Raw genomic sequence first — 27,534 nt, forward strand, 5'->3', positions numbered from 1 at the left:
AAGAGCAACGAAACAGGAGGTAGAATATCGTCGACGTACCGCTGTGTTCTGTGGATGAGAACCAATGGGACTCTGTTATGAAACGAAATGTTATCCCAGACCTTCAGTCCTTGTTGTCGGTCCGTATGGCAGGCGTCAGGTTTGTATCCCATCGCAGTCTGGGGCTTCTCCAGTCACATCTTCGATGGTCAACAGGGCTCAGTTCGGACTCATCATTGAAGACATGTATCAAAACAACAGTAATGCCGCAGCTGTACTTCTAAAGTATCGCCTTCTGAAAGGATTACGGAAGGGTCCTCTTTCACCACCTGCTGTGCGGAACATGATGAAGTTCGAATCAACTGGAGAGCTGGGGTCGCTCCAGGAAGAGGCCGGTTGCACCACAGGTGGTTGATAAAATACACTCCTGGAAATGGAAAAAAGAACACATTGACACCGGTGTGTCAGACCCACCATACTTGCTCCGGACACTGCGAGAGGGCTGTACAAGCAATGATCACACGCACGGCACAGCAGACACACCAGGAACCGCGGTGTTGGCCGTCGAATGGCGCTAGCTGCGCATCATTTGTGCACCGCCGCCGTCAGTGTCAGCCAGTTTGCCGTGGCATACGGAGCTCCATCGCAGTCTTTAACACTGGTAGCATGCCGCGACAGCGTGGACGTGAACCGTATGTGCAGTTGACGGACTTTGAGCGAGGGCGTATAGTGGGCATGCGGGAGGCCGGGTGGACGTACCGCCGAATTGCTCAACACGTGGGGCGTGAGGTCTCCACAGTACATCGATGTTGTCGCCAGTGGTCGGCGGAAGGTGCACGTGCCCGTCGACCTGGGACCGGACCGCAGCGACGCACGGATGCACGCCAAGACCGTAGGATCCTACGCAGTGCCGTAGGGGACCGCACCGCCACTTCCCAGCAAATTAGGGACACTGTTGCTCCTGGGGTATCGGTGAGGACCATTCGCAACCGTCTCCATGAAGCTGTGCTACGGTCCCGCACACCGTTAGGCCGTCTTCCGCTCACGCCCCAACATCGTGCAGCCCGCCTCTAGTGGTGTCGGGACAGGCGTGAATGGAGGGACGAATGGAGACGTGTCGTCTTCAGCGATGAGAGTCGCTTCTGCCTTGGTGCCAATGATGGTCGTAAGCGTGTTTGGCGCCGTGCAGGTGAGCGCCACAATCAGGACTACATACGACCGAGGCACACAGGGCCAACACCCGGCATCATGGTGTGGGGAGCGATCTCCTACACTGGCCATACACCACTGGTGATCGTCGAGGGGACACTGAATAGTGCACGGTACATCCAAACCGTCATCGAACCCATCGTTCTACCATTCCTAGACCGGCAAGGGAACTTGCTGTTCCAACAGGACAATGTACGTCCGCATGTATCCCGTGCCACCCAACGTGCTCTAGAAGGTGTAAGTCAATTACCCTGGCCAGCAAGATCTCCGGATCTGTCCCCCATTGAGCATGTTTGGGACTGGATGAAGCGTCGTCTCACGCGGTCTGCACGTCCAGCACGAACGCTGGTCCAACTGAGGCGCCAGGTGGAAATGGCATGGCAAGCCGTTCCACAGGACTACATCCAGCATCTCTACGGTCGTCTCCATGGGAGAATAGCAGCCTGCATTGCTGCGAAAGGTGGATATACACTGTACTAGTGCCGACATTGTGCATGCTCTGTTGCCTGTGTCTATGTGCCTGTGGTTCTGTCAGTGTGATCATGTGATGTATCTGACCCCAGGAATGTGTCAATAAAGTTTCCCCTTCCTGGGACAATGAATTCACGGTGTTCTTATTTCAATTTCCAGGAGTGTAGCTGTTGCAATGACAGGCAACGCTGCCCGCAATTCCCGATCGGCAGGCAGTGCGCGTGCTTTGTCGCGACAGTTGAACGCCCTGTGCTCCACTGTAGGGTAGATGTTTCGAACCGTTCTCAAACGGTACCCATAAAAGATCCATATTGCACAGCAGCTTGCACCACAGGATGCACAACGACGTGTTGACATCACTCTCCATTTTCTTGCAAGGACTGAAGATGACGAGGGCTGGCTCTGAACCATCCTATGGACAGTCGAAGCTCATTTTTCTCTGACAGGCTGGGTGAACACACAGAATTGGGTCTTCACTTCCAGTTGCAGTGCATGAAGTTCCTCTGTGTGGTGAACGTGTCACCGTATGGTGTGGCCTCAAGGCTGCGTTCATCATTGGCCCATTCTTTTTTGAACAGTTGGCTCTCAAGGGCCAAAGACGTGCAGTGTGACTGGCCAGTGTTACTGCGATAAGCTTTGCCAGCATGTCGTACCCGCCCTATAGGAGAGAGACGATTCAGAAGTTTACATACAAGATGAAGCCCCTCCGCTCATGAAGTTCACCTGTTTCTCCAAAACACGTTTGGAAACGATCGAATTATGAGCCGATCGTTTTCAAATGCTTGGCCAGCACGATCACCTGATCTGACTCCCTGTGATTTATGGCCGGGAGGCTACCTGATGGACAGGGTTTACTGGGGGAACAATCACACATATCCTGATCTGAAGTGCAGCATATCAAGTATAGTGGCTGGTGCCAGGAGGTGCTATATTAAGACTCGTCCAAGCTTTCCAAATGATTTATTTGTTTCCACCACAGTGCAAGCGGCTTGCAGCGTTCTTCCTCGCTGGCATAGCTGAGATCGTGGCGACCACAACTGGCATCCAGATTTGCGGCCCTTCCCTTGGTATGCCTCCAGTGTGAGTTGGAAGTCAAGACGACTGCCCGCAGTAGAGAAGGGTGGCCTGCTGCTGGCTGGCTGGCTAGCTACGGACCCCACGTCGGTCTCAGAGGGTCGAACCAGCGACCCACTGTGGACTGGAACGCTGGCGCCCCATCTGCTGCTGTGTGTAGCTGGTAGTGTGACATGCCCCGCCATCCAGGAGAGCTGCCACACTTGAATCACTCTCGTTAGAAAACGGCACCTATTTATACTTGGTTGTGCACCCCCGTTTTGCTAATGCACCACTCCGAGTCACATAGTCACCACACCTAGGTTGCACCAGTGGGGCCTCTTCTGCCTATAGCTTGCGCCATGCAAAACGCTGCGTTTACGCTTTTCCGTGGTTCGACAGCCCTGTGGCCTCCATTCTACTTCGCAACCGTTGTTATGTGTAACTCACTGCAATCCAGCCCACACCTGGCTGTAAGTTGTGCTCAGAATATTGCACATGTTCCCTATCTTAAACGGTGTTGCCGCTACACAAGAGAAGAGCCTACTTACCTATGGACATGCTTCGTTATTCTGCGCAGAATGCAGTCCTCCACTTGCAGACTCTTCTGGACACTGATGGGCGTCATAGTGAGGTCTTTTGTAGCAGTAATGATAATATGTAAAGGTGCGCTGTACTGTAGCAACACATTACGTGTCTCAACTGAATTGATTCTGGATTATATCTTTTTCCCATGTCCTTGAGATTAATGCTACCAAGTTTGGTACTCATACGGTTGTTAATTTCCGTGTTATAACGTGATAAATAAGGGTAGTTTAATTATAACCATCCGGTATGTACACATTTGAACAACAGGGTAATATATACAGAGTTCTTTGGGCAAATTAGTTTTATTTAAGTTATCTTTCAGTATTTTGATCTTATTCAAGTGTTTGCCATTTTTTTTTTAAAAAAAAAGAGGGAACAAATTGGTAGAAGCATCAGGTGGTGAATTATTCTCGTGTATAGTGTGGTTACTTTGTAAGTTGATCTAACACTAATAAAAAGTTGCCAGTTTTGCAAGCTGGGGTAGTTAACCGTCCTGTATGTGAGACAGCTCCTGATTGTCCGACCAGCCAACAAAGTGTTCCGGTATGCTTCACCAGCTGGCAGACTTTTAGACAGGAGAGGAAGCGGGCGCGCGTTTCTGGGCGGAGGCCGGTACTGGGACCTCACTGGGACTGCTGTTTCGTGTCGCGTTGCGGCTGCGGTTCGTCCGTCACTTAAATTCTAACGCTTATTCATTCAGAGTGTTTGTGACACTGCTGAAAAGTATGTCTGTGAGTACTGCCGTTGAAATAGGCGCTAAATGTGAACAGACAGATACTGAGTCCATTCTGCTACAATGTTATATTACCAATATGATGATTTTTGGTTTTTTGGTGTCTGTCAGAACTTCTTCATTTTCTGTTCCTCCTTAAATTTGTGCTAGCCTGCCTTCCCCTCCTGGAATCAAGTCTCAAAATATAGTTTAGCTTGGTAACTGTCTGATGGCTTGAAACAATAGACATATATAGCTCGGTGAAATTTGGTAACTGTGTAATGGTTTGAAACCTTCCTATTTGCACAATTATATGGTGAACTAAACTTGTAATAGTGTTTAACTTGGTCAAACTAGGCCACAGTGGTGGCTGCCAGGAACCAGGAATATAAGCGACAGCAAGTTGACTAAGCCGCTGCAAGTCTGCTTGCTGTCGCTTGTATTCATGGTTCCTGGCAGCCACCACTGTGGCCTAGTTGTTTTGAAGCGGGGAATTTACTCTGTTAAATTGTTTGGAAGAACTGCAAAATTTCTTGATCTATTTCCGCTAAAGCGTTTTTTTAATTTTTTTGAAAGCGAATATTTCGAATCATTCTCGGGCTCTGTATTCACCTTCACCTTGTTGTAACAAAAATTTCAAGGCAATTTATAAGCCATCTGGCGTTTGGTGACTGGATTTAGTCTTCTTGCAATTTTTTTTTCAAGAGGGGATTACAAAGTAAATTCTAAGCCTCTGTCTCTCTCTCTCTCTTTCTCTCTCTTTCTCTCTCTCTTCTTTTCTTTCTTTTGGCATAATTTTATGGATGTGACTGCTTAAGTGCTTTCAGTGATTTTTCTGCAGTTTTGTAATCAGCCGGCCACGGTGGCCGAGCGGTTCTAGGTGCTTCAGTCCGGAACCGTGTCACTGCTACTGTCGCAGGTTTGAATCATGCCCCGGACATGGATCTGTGTGTTGTCCTTAGGTTAGTTACGTTTAAGTAGTTCTAAGTTCTAGGGGACTGATGACCTCAGATGTTAAGTCCCATAACGCTGAGAGCCGTTTTTTTCTGTAATAATGCAATAAAGGGCCTTTCTATGAAATCGCAATAATTTACATTTTTTTTCGTCGAAGGTCACTTGCCACTGCTTGCACCACCAAGTCTTTCTGCATTTCGCTACAATTCTCTAGCTTCGCGTCTTCTCTATATACATCACGATCATTCGTGAATAGTCTCATGGAACGTCCGACGTTATCTGCTAGATCATTTATACATATTGTGAAACGTAACGTAATATTCCTATAATCACTCCCCTGGGGCATCCAGAAACTGCTTCTACGTCTGAAGACTTCTCTTCGTTCAGAATGAGATCCTGTGTTCTCCCTGCTAGACTCTCTCCAACCCAACCACACAGTTCGTCTGATATTCCATACGCTTTCATTTCGTTCATTTGGCGCCAGTGCGGAAATGAATCGAATGGCTTCCGGAAGTCAAGGAAAACAGTATCTCCCCGCCTCCCTCGCCGCCTGTTTCTATTGCTTTCTGGGCCTCGGGTATGAAAAGAGTGAGCTAGTGATGCTGAGAAATAACAGAGACGTCAACTAGCCTCACTATATTTGGCGTGAATATACGTGTTCGGGGTACATTAAGCAGTTAATGCAGTCTGATTGTCGATCGTCAGTTCAACGTTGCGCTTTATGTGGCAGAATTAAAATTAAAAATAAACAGAGGCAGGTACTTGTTAATACCGATCCTGTTTGCATTGGAGTATTAACATGCAGCCGTTTCACATTTGTTTTCGATATCACTCATTCATAAACGTTGCTGGTACGTTGCCACACCTCGAATTATTTGCTCTATGATGATAAAAATATACATATTATTGTGATGGTAAGTACGCGCGCTGAAGCTCTCATCTAATATCTAAAATTTCTTTCCTACGCAGTGGTAACTGGAATTAGCGGCAACCAGAAATTTATTTACTAGAGTGCGGTCAATTTCACAGGAGTCGGTGACGGTAACATGTAATAAAAAGGGAGTTCCTATTTAAAAAAAAAAAAAACGTTGTTGATATCCGTTCGACCTATGGCAGCGCCATCTAGTGGGCCAACCACAGCGCCATCTGGTTTCCCCCTTCAAGCTACACAAGTTTCGTTCTTTGTAGTTTTTTCGTTTGACGCTTATTTCGTGAGATATTTGGCCCGCTCACGATCAATGGACCACCCTGTAGAGCTCATGCTTACTAAACATTTTTGGTTCAAATTTTCGTTGCAGTCATATCCTTAAATATTGATCGTTCCTCCTATAACACCATGCATGTTTGGAACAATATATATCTGTAGACTTAGTTGTACACGATCTTGTATCTTGAAACCTGAGAACGTCTTTTACCATGGAACATGCGACACTTGTAAATGAAATGAATTTCTTTAATGTTTGAACTATTTTACCTGTCTTAAAAATGCAAATTTGTGTTAGTTCCCAATAGCCTTTATGGCAGAATTGGATTTTGATAACACTTCTGCTTTATTTTGACTTACTGATGATTGATGGTTAGTAGAGTATTAATGTAACATGTAGACGATATACAGTACCAATAAGATTTACTCGTATATTAAACTCCTATCACAGGGCTGACTATAGACGAGAGTCTGATTCATAAAACGAATGTGTGTGCTAATTCAGTGCACACTTAACTTCCCTTTGGTGTCTAAAGCCTTCAGTCTGTGGTCTATGGTGCTGGTAATGAGTGGATTTGACCATGAAGATACCGCGCATTTGATGATAATCATGAAAATGTGATGACAATATACTTCGTTAAAGTATCTCACATCCCTTAAAGTTTGAAATGAATGGCTCATCACATGCGAAATATTTGAAAGCCTTCTACACATTCAAGTGCACAAGGCTAGACGAATGACACAGACACATCTACAGACACCGAGTCACAGGTTCATTAGTGGTTCCCTCAACACAGAGAACCTTTTCTCATTGCTTACGTTTTAAAACATCACTAATTCTAGATTAGCATGATTTCGTACACGACTCACAACAGTAAAGTCGTTTCTATTCGACATTTATTTAAGTTGTGCGCTGATTACCTGAAAATAGGGGTTCAAAGTACATCAACATTCGTTCGTGGTTAATCTCCTGTGTGTAATGCAGAGCGTCATCATTCTGAAAGTCGACTCCAGAAGACGTTATTTACAGCTGCAAAAAACGTGACTTCTTGTTTTCATATCCATTGTAAACATTTTTGTATCTCCAGTTATTTGAGCGTCTCACTATCACTAACGCTGTTCAACTTCACGTTTTTCATAACAAGTGTTCAACCATATTTAGGTTAGTACAACTTTTTTAGAAATAAATTGTTTGTGAAAGTTTAAAATTAGACTTTTTTGTCTTTTAGGCGAATTAGTGCCATTACCACCATCAGAGTCATCTCGCGAGAAAGAACAAGAGCAGCTGTTAGACATCTACTGATACGTAAGTGCTTTTACTCACTTCTTATTCTTCACATTTTTTATTGTCACACACACCTTATATCAATCTGCTGTCACCATCTTTCGTTATTTCTTTCAGTCTAGCAAAAAACGTCCGTCTGTCATCCATCTGCATCCTTACATATACTGTCAAAGTACATCACATTTCCTTAACTAAAGATCCCGTACTTAAAGATTGCACATAATACCTGCAGATAAATGTTGTTAATATATCTAAAAGTAAACTTTCCGTTCCAAACACATCAAAGGTTCAGTTATGAAAACTCTGTGTAGTAAGCAGATCATATTTACACTTGGTTTATTTCTTTTGCTTGTCATCCATTTCTTGTAGCCTTATGCCCAAAAATAAAACCTCGTAAAGGTGATGTAGTGAACTCTTCCGTTGTTTAATATAGTTAATGTACGTAAGAAACAAACACAACAATGTCACCAAAATGGAGATCGTTTTGGTATGTTCCTTCGGCACTTGCCTTAATTGCTTTCCTTTTTTTGCGCGTCGGAGGGATGTGAAGCTTCCAAGATTACAGAGAATAGTTTTAAAGACAACGAGTCTGCTCGTAGACTTCTTTAATTAATTCTTTAATTATTAATTATTAATTCTTTAATTATTCCGATATTTTGTGGAAGCTACAGAACTGATGTGCAAATTCTTCACGATAATAAAGTAAGCCGAATCAGTTCCTCGTCCTCAGAAGGATGTTACATGTTAGCAGAGATTCAGTTAAAAGTGTTCCAAAAGCTTGCTCGAAAATCTATGAATCCCGTGATAAGGAGTAATTCATAGTGACTTGCAGAATGAGATTTTCACTCTGCAGCGGAGTGTGCGCTGATATGAAACCTCCCCCAGGCTGTGGCTAAGCCATGTCTCCGCAATATCCTTTCTTTCAGGAGTGCTAGTTCTGCAAGGTTCGCAGGAGAGCTTCTGTAAAGTTTGGAAGGTAGGAGACGAGGTACTGGCAGAAGTAAAGCTGTGAGTACCGGCCGTGAGTTGTGCTTCGGTAGCTCAGTTGGTAGAGCACTTGCCCGCCAAAGGCAAAGGTCCCGAGTTCGAGTCTCGGTCGGGCACACGCTTTTAATCTGCCAGGAAGTTTCATAGTGACTTGGTCTACATTTACGTTTACGCATATGGAACATTGTTCTATAACCACTTCAGTAGCCTTTATATTCCGCTACATGATTATATTCGACTTACTATCTACGCGACTGGTGAAAATCCTTAACATTACAGTGAGGATAATTGTAGGCGTACAGTTATTAAACACTGTTTTTGTGTGATATAGAACAATTATTGCAATATCTCAGCTTCGGGTAACTGCCTTAATAAATCGAGACATTTCGGAATAGAACCAAAAGACTAAACCGTTGCGCTTAAAGTTCATGAATAAATATAACACTTACCGTATGATTGGACAAATTGCGGCATTTCACAGGTTAGCATGAGCGTAGTAATCCTCCTCGGTAAGCGTGTGTTCCGTGTCCGACATTACCTGTAACATAAAATGTTGGTATCAAAGGGACATATGCAAATGTGAAATGGTTCTGGAGAGTAAAATTGTAACCAAAAGACTATCAAACTGTTTTTGCCGTGGAATTTGCGTACAGCATCTTTAGTAATTACACTGCACTTAACAGAGTGGAAAGGAAGCTGTAATACAGCCGAAACGTTCGGTAAGTATTTTATATTACGACGTGGCAGTATAACAGGAAAGATTTTTATGACAATTTATATCGAGTGACTAGGAACTTTTGTATTCATTACGATATACCGTTGCTACGTGCTGGGCGAACACTGTAATAAACAAATGCCACGACAGCTCGCTAAGTACAGAATTCGGCTGAAGTTCTGTGGAAAGTAACGAACAGCATCAGCATGACAACTGGAGCCTGCTTTATATCAATATTGTGGAAGGACACTTCAAATCATTCTTCCATTTAGGAATGAAAATTATGCATGATAGCTAGAAAAATCAAGAACACACATTTACGAGGGTGAAAACAGCTTTTATGCGACGAAAGATGTCTACCGGTAAGAAACACTGACAGTGAACTCGAAAGCCGCCTATCGGTCCTCGCACTATAATGGACGGTACCATTATGTTCTTAAACGCCGCCCGCGGAAATGCGATTCTCCAGGTGGCCGTACCTCGTATTCTATTTACCACAGACAAAAGGCGTCAAATGATTTGGTCAGCTTTAACCTAGCGACAATTTGTTTACCTATCGGAAGAACGGGAACACAGTAGCTGTCCTACCGCACAGAATACGGAATCAGTGGGTTCAGGAGGGTAATACGGAACGCCGTGCTGGATCCCAACGGCCTCGTATCACTAGCAGTCGAGATGACAGGCATCTTATCCGCATGGCTGTAACGGATCGTGCAGCCACGTCTCGACCCCTGAGTCAACAGATGGGGACGTTTGTAAGACAACAACCACCTTCACGAACAGTTCGACGACGTTTGCAGCAGCATGGACTATCAGCTCGGAGACCATATCAGCGGTTACACTTGACGCTCATCACAGACAGGAGCGCCTGCGGTGGTGTGCACAACGACGAACGTCCGTTTTTCGGATGAATCCAGGTTCTGTTTACAGCATCATAATGTTCGCATCCGTGTTTGGCGACATCGCGGTGAACGCAGATTGGAAGCGTGTATTCGTCATCGCCATACTGGCGTATCACCCGGCGTGATGGTATGGGGTGCTATTGGTTACACGTCTCAGTCACCTGTTGTTCGCATTGACGGCACTTTAAACAGTGGACGTTACATTTCAGATGTGTTACGACGCGTGGCTCTACCCTTCATTCGATCCCTGCGAAACCCTACATTTCAGCAGGATAATGCACGACCGCATGTTGGAGGTCCTGTACGGGCCTTTCTGGATACAGAAAATGTTCGACAGCTGCCCTGGCCAGCACATTCTCCAGATCTCTCACCAATTGAAAACGTCTGGTCAATGGAGGCCGAGCAACTGGCTCGTCACAATACGCCAGTCACTACTCTTGATCAACTGTGGTATCGTGTTGAAGCTGCATGGGCAGCTGTACCTGTACACGCCACCCAAGCTCTGTTTGACTCAATGCCCAGGCGTATCAAGACCGTTATTACGGCCAGAGGTGGTTATTCTGGGTACTGATTTATCTGGATCTATGCCCCCAAATTGCGTGAAAATGTAATCACATGTCAGTTCTAGTATAATATATTTGTCCAATGAATAGCCGTTTATCATCTGCGTTTCTTCCTGGTGTAGCAATTTTAATGGCCAGTAGTGTAACTACGCTGGCTCTTAAGGAGCCTTTGGATTGCTTCATTAACTAACTAGTCTGGTACATGAGGACCCTTTAACTTTCATGGTTTGAAGAACGATGCTCATTAACAAAACTACACCAGTGTGTATGAGAAATGGTAAGTATTGTTAACATTAAGTAAAGCACAACGAACTATAACAAATTTGCTTTCATAATCAGTTTTTTGAGCTACTCAAATCGGCCGTGAATATGACAACACATTATATTCAACTTCAACGACTTTCTCACAATAAATTAGGACACTCGGAATTAAATCCACTAGGATAGCGTTCCTGTCCAGGTTATTGATTTGGAATAATGAACTGGTGTAAGATAGAGTTTTCAGCATCACCACAATTATTATTATAAAATCAACCAAATTTCACGAATACCCGGTCCTTTTACAGAGTGGCAAATATAAACAATTTAATGGAAGGCTAGTGGTACTGGTGGCCTAATTTGCTGTGGCTATTAAACCTGGAGGCGATGCAATCACAGCAATACTGTTGGCCTCGCCCTGTTAATATCTTCTTGGCGTCGGAATTATATTTACAGGGCCAAAATCCATGCCATCATAATGATATCACGAAATGCAACATCCGAGACCCATAAATACTGCGCTTAAGGTTTTATGGCCTCAGAACTCCAGGAATACGAGCCACAATGGTCCGCTACTGGTAGCGAGGTGTCAAACACAGCACTGCTCAGCCCAGCCTCATTACCCGTCACCAAGGACGAGTTGCCACTCGCGCGCCAACCATACCTTTTCCGCTCCACCAGGCTATTTCCGTAGCTGCGGGACTTCCCCATCTCTATTACATTCAACACTACGTTCCCTAACTATGGATAAAGTCATTTACAGTACATTACATAAAATGATTCCGTTACTTATTTAAATCCACAAGCATAATTTAAACAACATCGTTGTTCTAAAGTTTCACATAGCTGAAACATGTATACATAGTCAAAGAATTTCCATAACAGATACAACATTGTACATAAGCAATACTGCAAATTAACACAGAAATATCGATACAGACACAAAGTAGGTTAAAAGTAGGTGTTACACTTGGTCATCACGAGCGATTAGCTGTAAACACATTGGCGAGAACTTTAAATGACTCAACTTGTTGTAGCTGGGATTCACAGTCATAAAATATTTTTTGAAGGACATCATCTTTACGCCAGTGACTGTTATAAGTTTTTATTACACTACTGCAATTTCGGCCTTAGGCCATTATCAAGTGTTGACATGGCTGAAGGCCATAATATCAGCACTTGATAATGGCCTAAGGCCGAAATTGCAGTAGTGTAATAAAAACTTATAACAGTCACTGGCGTAAAGATGATGTCCTTCAAAAAATTCTTTGAATGACTCGCTCATTGGCCCCTACATGTTACATCAAAGGCTGAATACTCACACGTACCATGTGTTTTTGCAAGTGTTGCCCGCACTGCTGGAGGATGTGCTGCTTGCAATTAGGCAGTATCTTTAGTTCTAACACGACGGTGCAACTCCACACTTTCCACGAGCTGCCCGAGATCACCTAGACAAGACATTTGCTGACAGACGGACCGGACGCTGTGGACCAACGCGGTGGCTTCCATGTTGGCCAGTCTTGACACTGCTCGATTTTGTGCCCTGGGGAAGCATAAGCGACAGCTTGTATACAACGCCAGTTGAGGATGATCAGGACTTGGCCCGCATTATGGCAGCAGCAGAAGTGATTCAGACTACTCTTGGTGCATTTCATGGAGCACATAAATCCCTGCATCGCTTCTATGTTCTATGCCAGCGTGAAAACTGTAGCCGGTTTGAACATTTGCTACGACAAGCGTCAAAAAGCACTGAAAAAAAGAGCATACTCATCTGTAATTTGCTTTGACTTCCTAGGGCGTGTAACATGAAACACAGACATGTAACTGTTTTCGTTTCTAAAGAAGAGCTATATTTTGTGTCAGTTAAGTAAGACACAGATCTCCTTGTTGTCACAGCGACTATTACTTAGTCCAAATATTTGGTTTACGCTTACATTTTCTGTAAATTACTTTTCATTTTGAAAATGGAAATTTGTGGTAAGGTCTTATGGGACCAAACTGCTTAGGTCATCAGTCCCTAAGCTTAAAAACTACGTAATCTTACTTAAACTAACTTACACTAAGGACAATACACGCACCCGTGCCCTAGGGAGGACTCGAAAGTCCGACGGGGGAGGCGCGGACCATGAAAAGACGCCCGTAGACCGCGCGGCTACCCCGCGGCTTTCATTTTGAGTAAAGGAAGACGACCAAATGACGGATTTCCATGTAGCGCCGGAAATATTCAACTGCGACTCCTAGGTCCTATTCTCAAATTACGTCGTTTGATGCTGTCTTTCTGCTCTACATTTTTGGTGAAATCGTTTCTCAGCACTCTGTATAAGTGACGAAGACATATATGTTGTTATGCAGATGGAATATGTAAACCTGGATGACACAAGGACGGTTTTCTCTTGAAAGGAATGATGCACTGACGCACTTCATAGTAAGCGGTTACTTGAGAATGGCGTAATAAGCCGAAATCACGATAGTAGTGAATAAATACACATAATAGTAGTCTTTGCGGAAAATTTTGTGCTTCGTAAGATATCAAGCAAATGGGATGAGGTAGGCGAGTAGATGAAAAAAAAAAAAAAAAAAAAAAAAAAAAGAACTAGCTCCAGTTAATAAAATATCAAGCGCTATATTTGAGCCTTCGAAAACTTCATGGTGAAAAATATTCAAATAAAGAAGTAGTTGGAAATTGATTGTTAGTAAATTCTCTGAAATTTTGCAAGAACAATGCTTGGATTAGCAGGGTTCTCCTCATAAGACTGCAGAGCGCCATGAACACTTGCCACCTTGATCTAACGGTATCAGTCACTATCAGTCACTATCTCCGCTAGCTGCGCCTAGACCTGATGCTGCCGGTGTTCGAACGGGTGCCATCCAGCTGGGGTCACCTCCAGGCTGTCATTAACCGGCTCCTGTTGGGCTCCAAGGGTTCCTCGGTTAGCAGTTCGCACCTGGCTGTGTCCCGCACCTGGCCTTCAGCCAAAGCATCTGGCTGTCCGGCATATGCGCCCATTCTTGTTGCAGGGGCGTCTGACGTAAGCATGTGACGAAGGCTCCAGCCGCTGCGAGACCACCGTGGCCGACCGCCATCGACACTCCACCTGCAGCTGCTAAATGAAGTATGATATTGACATCGACGCATTCGTGATTCCACCAACGCCGAGTAAGTGGCATTTAACGTTGTCAGTGTGTAACGGACTATTCTGACACTGTAAAGGAGATATTGCACATCGATCCGCCACGAACGAAACAGATCTAGCACGACAGCCACCTACTGGTAAAACGGGTAGAATTAAAAGACACATTACCCGCACCCGGAAATAGCAGTTCTAAGCTCCCGTGAATCTGCGCAAGCGCACTAGATGCCAGTTGCTCGCGGAAGCCCAGAAGGGGGTACTCCAACTGTGCTTTCTGCATATTAATGTGTATGTTTTATTTCTGTTGCTGACACCTGTGTCTGGCAGCTCACTTTAGTGATTAAATTTTCATAAATGCAGTTATTTAACAAACGTTTTCCAAAATCATTCTTTATATAAATTGTTTGTGAATAGCACTCTTTTTACTGATTGATTCGTGTTCTAGAAATAAAATAGACCAAACAAGAATTAAGTGACCTAATTTACGCGTATAACTAGGAGAGGTAATTTTATTTCTAAGTAAATATTGAAACACGTATGTATTCAGTAGCAGCGATGGCGAGGCATGACAGAATCTCTGACCAGAGAGTTTGTAACGAGAATTATACGTAGAAGAATTTTTTTTTTATGAATTTAGATAAATTAATAATAGCAATGTGTCGAATTTCTTTTTCGATTCTTTTCGTGTCATGTTAAAGAAACTGTGAGCAACTTTTGAAACGAATATTATTATTTATGTTAGATTTCAAATAATGTGGTAATCAAAGGGACGTGTATTTAATGTTAAAACTATTGTAAGATGTGAAAATTGTAATTTATACACTTGGTCCATACGTAGGTAATGCATTAGGATATGTGTAGTAGAAAACCTGTGGTGAATACCCTACCTGTAGGGGAGCGGGAAAAGGTGGAGGCAGGCGAGGCGGGAAAACGCACACTGGCGCGGTTCGGCACAACGGACACAGTATTACAGTGGGAGGCGAGCAACAGTCGGAAGTACACGTACTGTACCGAGGAGGCTACCCAGGAAAAGTGGATTCCATTGAGCCTCGGATGAACCGATTCCGACGACTACTTGGCATGGCTATATTCTGAGGCACAAAATTGGAAAGATTACGACGCTAAGAAGATGGAAAGTGCCGATGTTGTGTGAGCCTTAGCCGTGCTTGCATGTGTGCCGTGCTGCCCGCTGTCTCGCTGCCCGCCATCCGCCGCACCGACTTGCACAGGTCAAACATTTATTTCATCTTTAGAAGTGTATCTGTGTGGACCAGTGTCGAAACTGTTTCTAACTGTTCAATAATAACGTGACTTTTACCAGAATTGCCTTAGCCATGACTTATCCCGATCACTGACCTAGACAGGATCCTTACCTCGTATTGTGCAATCCGAGTATCCTAAACTGAAAGTTTAATGTTTGTGTTAATGAAAATTATCAGCAGATTAATTTATGCCATAAAGGAAACTATAGTTCTGTGTGCTGAGTTTTTGTTGGATTGAGTTAGCGATGTTATTTAATTAATTTGAGACAGAAATAATGACAGTTAAATTATTCAGAAGTAAGACAAAAGAGTAGTTATCCAGAGATTGATAATTTTGTGTGTTAATTTGCCTTCAGTACTAGATAGTTTCAGAATAACGACTATAACAGTTTCAGGGCCTCCCCCTTTTGCTCTTGTTCATTCGTTCAAACCTTGAAATGTACTGCTCAAATTTGACCAGCAAAGCTAAATTCTATATTAATCCTAAATGTATTAGAGTTTTTCCATTATTCATAGTGATATTGTGTGTGTACTTTTAAGATTGTCGACGCTCGGGCAATCTATGCCCGATTTCAGTCTGCTCAAGATACAAAATGTAGTTCGTAGTAATCATTACTGTGTGGTGTTGTGTAAAAGTAGCTCGTCCAAATTAGTACAAAAAGAGAAAACTTTAGTTCAGTGGATTTTTCGGGTTCCAAACTTTGCCATATAACGCATCATTACTACGCGTTACTATGCTTGTACATGCACCCACTTGTACAAGGAAAAACTCACTAATTGCCTAAGTAGGCTGGCGACCGAATTGTTAATTATAGGTAGCACCTACTGTGTGTACTTCTTATCCATGCGAATGAGCAGTTATACTGTACATTTGCTTGATGCATCACTGTAGTTATTGACTGAGTATAAGTCCGATCTTGCTTCTATTAGGTACACGCGGTCAACTTTTGTACTAAAATCCTTGTTCATAAGGTGAAGCCCGTGAACTTATTACAGTACAGGCTTTATATAGCTAACCTACGTCCGAGTAGGGCGGTAGTGTTACAAGTGGCTTCCCGGTGACAGGACATCCAGTTGTTGTCGGTTACAAATTAACGAAAAGATTGAACAGTGGATGTTCTGTGGCACGAATAGCAATAAAGTTTAGCAAAATAAACTGCAGTGTGAGCCAAGTATAATAGTGTGGTGTAGTTGGCATTTAGTATGGACGGAAACGTAGACAGGGTAGATGTGCCGAGCGAAATGGAGAATGCGGCTGGCAGTAGCCGGAGTTTACGCGGCCAGATAACAGATGGCGTTAGCGGAAGACAGTTGGCGTACATACAATACCACGAACATGTCAATGAACAGATTGAAAGGTTGAGATCGCTTCGGACACAGCAAGGGACAAAACAGGAAGCAGATGGTGACTTTGTAGATGATAGTGGGTATGTGAATGAATCCACTGACATGTTGGATTCTCCACAGATAAAGAAAGAACCGAAAGAAACTTTTGAAGTAGGATCGGAACACACCGATTCCGTAGAACAAAACAGTGTGAAAATTTTAAGCATAAACGATCTATTTGAACAATTAACCAAACAAATTTCAGGACAGAGTGAGCAGATCAAAACACACGTTGATCAGCAGCTCAAAACACAGGGACACCAGCTCAAAACGCAAAATGAGCTGCTTAAAACACAGAATGAGCAACTTCAAAAACAAGTCGGCAATCAGGTTAATCAGCTCAAAACACACGTTGACGAGCAACTCAAAACACAGGTGGATCAAATTAAAGCACAGGTCGAAGGACAGGGAATTAAAATTAGTAAACAAATAGAACAGGTAGAACAAAAAGTGGGTAATTTAAGTTCTGTGGTAAATACTCTGAAATTTGAAATTGATACCATTAACAAAAATATGGATACTATGCAGGAGGAAATTGGAAACATTAATAGTAGATTTGATGTTGAAATTCTCAACATCCAAGAGAAAGTAGAACCTCTGGTTGAAACTAAGATAGACGAAAAAGTTTTCGGTCTTAAAACTGAGGTCGTAAACGAATGTCAACACGGGATATCGCAATTGAAAAAGGTAGTTTCAGACACTGAAAGGGATTTAAGTAAAAAAGTAACCGGATGTGTTCAAAATTGTGAACAAAATACTACGAAAATTCAAGGCAGAATTTTCGATCTGGAGAGCAAAATTAAAGATAGGCCTGGTGTTGTCTGTAATGGCACACCAATTACGAAGCTGTTAGAAGGCGAGGAACGCTTCGATCCAGCCAAGAAACATAACGGGTGGCATCCGTTAGATTTTATTAAAAATTGCGAGAGAGTATTTCCTGAGCACTTGTCTGATCAGGAAAAGATAAACGTTGTAATTAGCGCCTTAGCGGGTGATGCTAAGCGCTGGGGGATAAATTTAAATACCGAACAAATGACGTTCGAGGAATTTAGACAGAGATTTACGGAAGAATATTGGTCTGAACAAAAGCAGGACCATTTATGGCGGGAGTTCATCATGGCCAAACAGCATGATAACAGGGGCAGGAATTCTTTGAAAGATTTCTGCGAGCATTGGTACCGAAAATTGACGCATTTAAGAGGTAGAAGATCAGATTCAGAAATTATCTGGGAGCTATATAAAAAGCTTCCAGAAGATTCAAAGAGGTATGTAGGAAGCAATCATCGCAGCTTCCAAGCATTTCTCGAAAGAGTCGAAGACGAAGATCATTGGCGCGAAAGTCGTGCCAATTATCAAAATTTTGGTAACCATAATAACCGACGTAATGACGAACGAAATGACGGCGATGGATTTCGCGTCAATGTAATACAGAGAGGAAGAGGCAGAGGAAGAGGTAGAGGAAATAATCCAGGTCGCGGTAGAGGGTATACCGCGCAAAACAATAACGACGCGGGAAACTAATTTCCGCGAACGTTGCGGGCCAAACGGAAGCGGACAATACATACCGGCCCCGATTCAAGAAAAGATACCGGACCGACCGTAATGTAATGAGACAGGCTAGGGACGAGCATGGAACGCCGCGACGTGTTGTGGCGAAACAAGCGTCAGGTGCGAGCCAGAATGAATCATCACTGCCGCCCAGAGCGCTACATGTTAACAGGCGAGTGGAGCATCAGAGGGCAACGGCCCAGCCTAGCCGAACATCTGTTCGGAAAGAAGCCGCTAGCAATACGGCAGCAGTAGGTACGAACGTAGCAGTCAGAGCTAAAGAAAATTTTACGAGTGATAATTCCGTGGCAAAGAAAACAATAATTGAAACTGTGAATACACAGAGAGGTGCGGTTAGCAGTGTTTGCAATGAGATAAAAGGCGAGGATGAATTAGCAGAAGTAACTGATTGGCGTGTGCAGATCGACGATCTGTACAAGGGCCTAAAGCAATGTGAGTGGGAGGATTTTAAAAGGGAGTATGAGGCGAAGAAATTAGTTGGTGGAAAGAGAGATAGTAGGGACGTCCATAAAGTGACGTGGCCCAAAATTGAAGAGGGGAGAATTAATAGCGCCGCGCAAAGTACGCGTGCCGCCGATAGGAGGAAGGTTAATGATAGGAAGGATTTGGAGGATGAAATCCTCAGCATTGACGAAGAAATAACTTCTGCTAACAGTCCGCCAGTAGTACAAGCTGCTACCGAGAGGCACCGTGGAGAAGGGGTAGATGATTACCTGAAAGTAATTAAAGTCCACGAGGATTACACCGAATATGAAGTCACAGTGGATGTGAATAAAGCAGAGGATGAGGCCGTTTTGCCAAAAGAGGAGATTGAATTAAAATCTAAGCCTGACGACAATACAGAGGAAGAATTTAGTGCCTGTCTCAGAAAAGCTTTTATGTTAGAACCTGAAAGCGATCCGGAATGGTCGGATTCCGACGATAGTTCAGATGATGATAGATACGCAAATACAGACGAAAATGAATGTACTAACGCTCCCTATTATGCAAAAGTAGCGTGCTTAAGTGAATCTGATGTTGAGGAAGAGTGTAGTGATGACTCTAGTGAAGATGAATTTTCAGGTGTAAAGGAAAATGAATATACTTTTACTGAAAGAGGGTATGAGAAAATCAGTGAAAATAAGGGGGATGCAGTTAATTGCGGTATTGTACCTAATGAGGAAGAAACTTCAAAACAAAATCCAGATGTTGTGACTGAACAAAGAAAGAAAGAGCCACCTGACGACTCTGTGTTTATTTTGCGAAGAGTTCAAGTAAGCAAATACTTTGAACTCCAGAGGCCTAAGAAGCCACCAGACTTAAGTGACTGTTTCATGAACTATAAAAGACTGCCTTGTTAATGAAGAGACTAGGGGGCAAGATGTTGTATTTGTAGATATTATTAATATTATGCATAACTTTATTGTTACTTTAACTCAGTGTTATCTGAAATTGAATTTTGTTTTCTTAATTAGAGCCTGGGGCAGATTTATATCGGATTTTGAGAATGTCATGAACACCTTACATCATGAAACTACAGGATTTCCACCGGAAGAAATTTTGTTAGGCAGAAGTAGTAAAAGTTTAATTGAAGAAAAACTAGAGTTTCCACCTTGTACAAGTTTAGGATTGGATCAAAAGAAAGAATTGGTGATAAAAAGGGCAAAGCAAAAAGCTGAATCTAGATCTAAAAGACACAATGAAAATTTAAAAGTTCCAAAATTTAAAATTGGAGATTATGTTCTTTTAAAAACCCACGAAAAGTCTAGTGAACTAAACCATGAAATTTCAAAATTTAAATATATTTATAATGGACCATATATAATACAGAATATTCCACACGACAATGCTTACTACCTGATCTACCCAAAATCCAAAAGACCTTTAGGTGTAAGAAATATAGTGGACCTGAAACTGTATGTTCCTAGGAACGAGTAAATGTGCTGTATCTTATGCTGAACCCAAGTTATCCTAAATGTATCTAATCTTTGTAAATGTCTGTATACCCTTGAAAGTGTGCTAATGTAGTGATGTGAGTTTCAGATTACCAATTGTACTGTAACTGTAAAAATGTATGGAGAAAAGGGCTGAAAGAAAGGATAAATGCTATCAGCCAGATAAAAGATGGGACTGTCAAAAATGAAAATGGGCAGTATATGAACTATAATATGAAGGACTGCCAAATACCAATGAGGGCAGATAAATAATCGATGGAAACTTGTAAATGTGATCCAGGAGATGTGACAATATGAAGTAAAAAGGACTGCCCAAATCCACATAATAGGCAGTAAATATATGTAGTTAATTTTCTGAATATATGTGTGTGTGTTTTGGTTTAGTAAGTAAGAAAATGGACTGCTATTCAAAGCATGCAGCGATAAATTATCTTATATTGTATATAAAATATGAAAATGTTTTTTGTAGTTATATGTTTCTATTTCAGAATTTTAAATTATTTCTTTGAGAAATTTAGAAAAAATAAGTAAATTGCTATTTTAGTGAGATTGTGATGGGAAGTTGGACTGTGCGAAAGGCACTTGAGTAAATGACAAGTCAGTATTCTTGAAGTGTTAAAAAAGTGTAAACCTATATACAGTGAGCAAAAGGAAATATGTAGTGTAAATCTTTTTGGACAGTTAAGTAAAAATTCAGAACCACTGTATAATTGTAAGATTTAGTGTTCCCATAAAATTTGGACTTAAGAAAATTTTCTGGAAACAGGGGCATGTGTAACGAGAATTATACGTAGAAGAATTTTTTTTTTATGAATTTAGATAAATTAATAATAGCAATGTGTTGAATTTCTTTTTCGATTCTTTTCGTGTCATGTTAAAGAAACTGTGAGCAACTTTTGAAACGAATATTATTATTTATGTTAGATTTCAAATAATGTGGTAATCAAAGGGACGTGTATTTAATGTTAAAACTATTGTAAGATGTGAAAATTGTAATTTATACACTTGGTCCATACGTAGGTAATGCATTAGGATATGTGTAGTAGAAAACCTGTGGTGAATACCCTACCTGTAGGGGAGCGGGAAAAGGTGGAGGCAGGCGAGGCGGGAAAACGCACACTGGCGCGGTTCGGCACAACGGGCTCAGTAACAGACAGTCGGAGGCGAGCAACAGTCGGAAGTACACGTACTGTACCGAGGAGGCTACCCAGGAAAAGTGGATTCCATTGAGCCTCGGATGAACCGATTCCGACGACTACTTGGCATGGCTATATTCTGAGGCACAAAATTGGAAAGATTACGACGCTAAGAAGATGGAAAGTGCCGATGTTGTGTGAGCCTTAGCCGTGCTTGCATGTGTGCCGTGCTGCCCGCTATCTCGCTGCCCGCCATCCGCCGCACCGACTTGCACAGGTCAAACATTTATTTCATCTTTAGAAGTGTATCTGTGTGGACCAGTGTCGAAACTGTTTCTAATGGTTCAATAATAACGTGACTTTTACCAGAATTGCTTTAGCCATGACTTATCCCGATCACTGACCTAGACAGGATCCTTACCTCGTATTGTGCAATCCGAGTATCCTAAACTGAAAGTTTAATGTTTGTGTTAATGAAAATTATCAGCAGATTAATTTATGCCATAAAGGAATCTATAGTTCTGTGTGCTGAGTTTTTGTTGGATTGAGTTAGCGATGTTATTTAATTAATTTGAGACAGAAATAATGACAGTTAAATTATTCAGAAGTAAGACAAAAGAGTAGTTATCCAGAGATTGATAATTTTGTGTGTTAATTTGCCTTCAGTACTAGATAGTTTCAGAATAACGACTATAACAGTTTCAGGGCCTCCCCCTTTTGCTCTTGTTCATTCGTTCAAACCTTGAAATGTACTGCTCAAATTTGACCAGCAAAGCTAAATTCTATATTAATCCTAAATGTATTAGAGTTTTTCCATTATTCATAGTGATATTGTGTGTGTACTTTTAAGATTGTCGACGCTCGGGCAATCTATGCCCGATTTCAGTCTGCTCAACATACAAAATGTAGTTCGTAGTAATCATTACTGTGTGGTGTTGTGTAAAAGTAGCTCGTCCAAATTAGTACAAAAAGAGAAAACTTTAGTTCAGTGGATTTTTCGAGTTCCAAACTTTGCCATATAACGCATCATTACTACGCGTTACTATGCTTGTACATGCACCCACTTGTACAAGGAAAAACTCACTAATTGCCTAAGTAGGCTGGCGACCGAATTGTTAATTATAGGTAGCACCTACTGTGTGTACTTCTTATCCATGCGAATGAGCAGTTATACTGTACATTTGCTTGATGCATCACTGTAGTTATTGACTGAGTATAAGTCCGATCTTGCTTCTATTAGGTACACGCGGTCAACTTTTGTACTAAAATCCTTGTTCATAAGGTGAAGCCCGTGAACTTATTACAGTACAGGCTTTATATAGCTAACCTACGTCCGAGTAGGGCGGTAGTGTTACAAGTTATTTATCGTGGCTAGTCTGCGCTTGACCGCGCGTGAGTGCAGTAGTTGTACGTAGCGAGTCGCGAGAGCATGTAATTGCGAGTCGGAAGTCGTGTGTGAGGAGTCGGCGGGCGTCGACATGGGTCTCTGGTCACGGTTCGGGACGAGGTATATTGTTAAATAAGGTAATGAAGCAGCATTGCGCTCAGCCAATAACATCTGTTCATTGTAATTAATTTGTTCAAGAAATGCCCCAATAATAATTTTGTTTTCAAAGCAATCATTTTTAAGAAAAGAATCATTCCAATTGGAACAATATTTCCTATGCTTTTCCTCCCAGAATCAATTTATCAGATTAATTATTGCACAGGGCCTAAGGTCAGCGATGCTGCCCTTATAAAATTTATCAGGTTGATCTTAACGTTAATTTTGTGGGGACTTAACATTTTTGCACATTTTTATTATCATTGAGTTTTATTACTGTGGAAAGCTAACATTTGGCACTATTTGCAATTCTATTCAATTCTTTTCATTTTCATATTTTTACGGGGAGGTTACACTTGGGCTCTATCCCCATTAACATTTAAATATTGTCACTGAAAATTTTGTGGGGAGGTTACAATATGCATGTAGCTTTAGATGCGTGATTTTCAGGTTGTACATGTAGTGGCGTGCCGTAATTGAGGAAAGTTACGTTTGATTTGATTTGCTTCTTTTGCATTACTTCGGCATGCCAGGAAGGAGAAACTGTCAAAACAAACCACCTCTATCCTGACGAAGTTCCGTATTTCCTGCGCCCCGCGCGGAATGGCTGCGCTGTCTAGGGCGCCTTGTCACGGATTGCGCGGCCCCTCCCGCCGGAGGTTCGAATCATCCCTCAGGCATGTGTGTGTGTTGTTATAACCGTAAGTTAGTTTCAGTACTGTGTAAGTCTAGCGACCGATAACCTCAGCAGTTTGATCCCTTAGGAATTCGCACACATTTGAATTCCTGCGGATATTCGGGGATCAGTTTTTTTCGTTAACGGAGAATACATTCCACTGATTTCATCCCTTCTTCCTCGCCAGGGGACAACATCTGGCTTTTCGTCATCATCATCGTCATCATCATCAGCTGGTGCTAATCCTGCCAGGGCAATAGCTGTAGAGACAACTGTGCTTCCCATGCGCCATATTCAGTATAAACGTAAGCCTAGATATAAACATATGCTTGTGCTGACATGTGTCACAATGTAAAACGAACACTTGAACCCGTAATTACGAAGTAATAACATAATTTCGTGATAGTTATGTAATAGAACAACAATTACTTAATGAATAATAACAAAAATAGAGACAATAAGTAGAAATGATCTTTGAGCTCTCAGAAATTTGTGATTTAAAAGTAAGGCTTTGTAAGAAATCTGACAGTCCCCGTCGACTTTCGCATGGTATTGCCTTGCAATGTGCATCCTGTGGAGTCGGCCCTCTGCGCGGCTAATCGTCTTCAATTATCTCTGGAGTCTCACTCGAGGCTCTGCCATTGCACGCTGCAATGCCAACTTTTAGATCATCTCTGACGGAGTGGAGAGACCGCCACCAACCTACTGTCCTGCTGGAGGCTTGAGCAGAGGCGCCAACCAGCTGTTCACTATCCACCACCGTCAGGTGTGCGACTATTGCCGGACGACCTGTTCCTGAAGCCGACATTGATGCTGCTGGTCTCTGTCTTGCAACTGAGGACCTATGGCCGGACTCTGCGCGGCACCAAGTACTTCAGGTTGGGATGGAGAGTGATTTCATCCGTGCATATCTTCTACGCCGGTGAGAGCCCTTCAGAGGTCAGCTTGCAGAGCTGCTGTCTATTGTCACCCGATGCAGACTGCACGAGCTACAACGTCTGGCGCCCCGTCCAGCCGTGATGGAAAGGAAGTGGCACGAGTAAAACTGCACGCAGCACTATTGCCGGGCAGATGCATCCCTGCTGCTGCCGACAAGGTCCACACACCACCAGCCCAACTGAGATGCCAGCGTCCAGGGTAGACAGCTGTGTGTCTCTAAGTAATAAATACAACAAATACAAGGTGTTTATATACAGGGTGAGTCACCTAACGTTACCGCTGAATATATTTCGTAAACCACATGAAATACTGACGAATCGATTCCAGAGACCGAACGTGAGGAGAGGGGCTAGTGCAATTGGTTAATACAAACCATAAAAAAAATGCACGGAAGTATGTTTTTTAACACAAACCTACGTTTTTTAAAATGGAATCCCGTTAGTTTTGTTAGCACATCTAAACATATAAACAAATACGTAATCAGTGCCGTTTGTTGCATTGTAAAATGTTTATTACATCCGGAGATATTGTAACCTAAAGTTGACGCTTGAGTACCACTCCTCCGCTGTTCGATCGTGTGTATCGGAGAGCACCGAATTACGTAGGGATCCAAAGGGAACGGTGGTGGACCTTAGGTACAGAAGAGACTGGAACAGCACATTACGTCCACATGCTAACACCTTTTTATTGGTCTTTTCACTGACGCACATGTACATTACCATGAGGGGTGAGGTACACGTACACACGTGGTTTCCGTTTTCAATTACGGAGTGGAATAGAGTGTGTCCCGACATGTCTGGACAATATATGTTCAATGTGGTGGCTCTCATTTGCTGCACACAATTGCAATCTCCGGCGTAATGAATGTCGTACACGCCGCAGTACATCTGGTGTAATGTCGCCGCAGGCTGCCACAATACGCTGTTTCATATCCTCTGGGGTTGTAGGCACATCACGGTACACATTCTCCTTTAACGTACCGCACAGAAAGAAGTCCAGAGGTGTGAGATCAGGAGAACGGGCTGGCCAATTTATGCGTCCTCCACGTCCTATGAAACGCCCGTCGAACGTGTACCTCACCCCTCATGGTAATGTACATGTGCGTCAGTGAAAAGACCAATAAAAAGGTGTTAGCATGTGGACGTAATGTGCTGTTCCAGTCCCTTCTGTACCTAAGGTCCATCATCGTTCCCTTTGGATCCCTACGTAACTCGGTGCTCTCCGATACACACGATCGAACAGCGGAGGAGTGGTACAATATCTCCGGAAGTAATAAACATTTTACAATGCAACAAACGGCACTGATTACGTATGTGTTAATATGTTCAGATATGCTAATAAAACTAACGGAGTTCCATTTAAAAAAACGTAGGTTTGTGTTAAAGAACATACTTCCGTGCATTTTTTATGGTTTGTATTAACCAATTACACTAGCCCCTCTCCTCACGTTCGGTCTGTGGAATCGATTCGTCAGTATTTGATGTGGTTTACGAAATATATCCAGCGGTAATGTTAGGTGACTCACCCTGTATAGTTAGAGTGTAAGGTGGCTATAATTTCGTACTTTACAAGCACTCATCTACATACTTTACCATGAATTACAACCGGAATTAGGTAGCATTTGACAGGTTGTACCTCGTATATATGAATTTTTAAAGAAGACTGACATTGTCACATACACCTCGTAAATAGCTGTTTTATTACATGAAAGGTGGTGGAGTGTCTTTACTATCAAAACAGCATAATGAATGATTGCCTATACTGAGGTTGGAATGACAGTGGAAATGAGACAGCAGCATAACTCAAGCCCTGGGTGGAAAAGCCTCTTGACGCAGGAAGTAGCCTAGACAGACAGTCGGGACACCTGAGCGCTGAAGCACAATACAGCGGCGGCCGGCCGGTGGGTAGCGGGACCGGAAGGATAACTAGATAATACTTCGGAAACTCTGAAAATCTTGGACGCAGCAAAGAGGAACGAGGAAGCGTTACCTCGGAAATCACGTAGGCTGCGTTATATCCGAGGATATTTACTCTGAGAAGCGTACCATTGTATGAATTCCTAATTACCGGGGATAGGTATTTCCTCGCAAACTTCCAGCGCTGGACGACAGAAGACTAAAGTATGGTTGGTCGGCGTTCGGAAGAATCTGTAGAGAGGGAGAATATTCCGTGGTTTCGAGAATACGATTCGCCTTCTGCGTTTATGAGGGAGGGGTGCCGAGCTTTGATGGGGAGCCAGCGGTGGAGAGAAAGAGGTCTTGAGCGCCCCTGTTTGGCAGTCGGTCAGCATCAGCTTTTGTTGTTACTGAAGGACTTGCTGTCTTCGCTCTCAGGAAATTTTAAAGTTAGAACGGGTAGCACTGTACTGTCGTGAACTTATACGATTTCGGACTTCGCTTCTGGGTAGGGAGTTGTCATTGAGTATGCAGCGTTCAGTGATTGGGAGCACTTCTGCCTATACTCACGATGAGACATTATCTTAATTCCGTCATTGTGACTGGGAGTTAGCGTTTCTTATCTGTAGAACACAGAGAGTATTAGATTATATTAGTCAGACGACCGCCTGCTGGCGTCCTAGTGTTTAAAAGAGTTTATTTTGTTGCTGGAGTTCTTCCATGGTCGCAGACGTGTACGAGAACCATCACTCTGACACACCGGACGCGGTACATACGGTGATATTGCTAATTGTTTCGGCTTATTAGGGCTATAAGCCTAAACAGCTGTGATCACGTAAATTTTATTTCCACTGAGGTTGCACATCACGGTAGATCATCTTTGAAAGTAGTGTCTTCTAGTGTTTGGTACACAATGTCAGTCATCTCGCGTTATTTATATTAGATCGTATACCCATAAAAAGGGTTTTGACAGTTTATGAGTAATATTAGTTAGGAAATATAAACATTTGTAATATAAAGGGGTTTCTAATCTACAATAAATGTATAAGCAGAAACATATATCATTTAGTAGTTACCAGATCCCTTAATCATTCATTTATGTTTAAGTTGTAATTTATATGTTAAAGACCAAGAAGGAAGAAATAATATCACAACTAAGACATCCTGAAGATCTGCTTCAGGG

General features: G+C 42.7%; 1 protein-coding gene and 1 non-coding gene across 2 annotated transcripts in view; one reads left to right on the forward strand and one right to left on the reverse strand.

Moving 5' to 3' along the window:
* The window catches only part of LOC124778024 (actin cytoskeleton-regulatory complex protein PAN1-like), an 856,035-nt gene that overhangs the window by 729,644 nt on the left and 98,857 nt on the right, over window positions 1-27,534 (reverse strand). The gene's annotated exons all lie outside the window — the stretch shown is intronic.
* On the forward strand, window positions 8,485-8,559 carry Trnaw-cca. Its single transcript has one exon. It is a non-coding gene; the product is annotated as a tRNA-Trp (tRNA).

Source organism: Schistocerca piceifrons, chromosome 2 (genome assembly GCF_021461385.2).
Source record: "Schistocerca piceifrons isolate TAMUIC-IGC-003096 chromosome 2, iqSchPice1.1, whole genome shotgun sequence".
Classification (NCBI taxonomy): Eukaryota; Metazoa; Arthropoda; class Insecta; order Orthoptera; family Acrididae; genus Schistocerca; species Schistocerca piceifrons.